This window comes from Notothenia coriiceps, unplaced genomic scaffold (assembly GCF_000735185.1).
Source record: "Notothenia coriiceps isolate Sejong01 unplaced genomic scaffold, NC01 NC01_scaffold00034470, whole genome shotgun sequence".
NCBI lineage: Eukaryota > Metazoa > Chordata > Actinopteri > Perciformes > Nototheniidae > Notothenia > Notothenia coriiceps.
Genome location: NW_011367171.1, coordinates 85,446 through 86,751, shown reverse-complemented (window position 1 = coordinate 86,751; position 1,306 = coordinate 85,446). Strand labels below are relative to the sequence as shown.

Genomic DNA, 1,306 nt, shown 5'->3' with positions numbered 1-1,306 from the left:
CATGGAAACCAAACAATAGTGTAGCTGTATTAAAGTCCGAGTGGAAACAGTCGTGAGTAAATCTGATTTTGTCAGAAATCGGGAGAAATGCGGGAGAAATATGACCCCGGGAGGAAACCGGGAGAGGGCAATGAAATTGGGAGTCTCCCGCGAAAATCGGGAGGGTTGGCAAGCCCAGTAGTCTTTGTCTGAGGACTATTACCTACATTTTATTTGCCCTAATTGTGGAGATAAACAACTTATTTACTCAAATATTGTATTTTTAAGTAACATTCAGATGGACATAGCATACTTCTAGTTGTTGTTCCTTTTCATATTCCTATACTCCTCTAGATGCATCGGTTAGCTAAAAATATGAGTTAATTTAAGAATTTACCTTAAAAAGCCTAACATTATTTGACTACCATCAGGGATTCCCAACCTTTGACCTGTGACCTCTAATAGTTTCTGGCAACCGTCACATTTACATGTCAATGAGACGTTTGTATGATTTCTCATCTTAACTTCTCGTTCTTATTTCTAAATCTTCAAGGTCCAAAGGGAAAGAATGTTCCAATATTTTGTAAATCACAAAAACAAAGAACTCCAATAAAAATGATTACGATTCATGACACAGAACTATATTTGTTCTTGTGTCCAGGGGAGGGAAAAGCAAATCAAAGGGCACCAGCACCAAAAAAAGACCTTAGCATGTAGGGAAGCCTTTATGGCACTGCATCACATTTTCTCTAAGGGAACTAAAGGGCACATTATCATGTTTCTTGACTACAAGGTTGCAGTATAAAGCACTTTAATGTTTTTTCTCTAATGCTGTATTTGAGAAGTCACTTCTGCATTTTGTTTTTTAAAGTTTGTTACCTTGGTCTTTGTTATTTTGTCTTCCAAAGTTCCATCTTTGTCCTTTTTTCTCTTGTCACTCATCCCTCTCACTTGCCTGTTTCATCCTTCATGTCATTTTGGATTCACAATTTTATTCACATTATCTATCACACTTCCTTCCTCACTGCCTTTCCTGTGTATTATGACTCAGGATCTTTGGTCAGTCCATCTTATGAATTTCAAAATGATGTTTTGATTTTGAACCGGAAGACTTAGTCAGAAAGACGTCTCTGTTGACATAGGGAGAGGATATGGGTATTGACTTGGAGCCTAAAAGTATCTGTACTAAAATACTTTCTTTTGTGCGAGACCCACAACTCCATATTTATGAAGATGTTATCTTTTAATTTCACACGGCTGTGCTTTTGAAACAAGGTCTGTTTGAAATATACAAAACTGCAAACAAACACTATTTTAAATACCGATA

General features: G+C 36.8%; 1 protein-coding gene across 1 annotated transcript in view; it reads left to right on the top strand.

Annotated features, from left to right (window-relative positions):
* Positions 1–180, top strand: part of efna4 (ephrin A4) — a 24,288-nt gene extending 24,108 nt beyond the window's left edge. The window contains exon 5 of the mRNA XM_010790585.1: positions 179–180. The gene's annotated coding sequence lies outside the window, so the exon portion shown is untranslated. The remainder of the gene's footprint in view (positions 1–178) is intronic.
* The last annotated feature ends 1,126 nt before the right edge of the window (positions 181–1,306 follow it).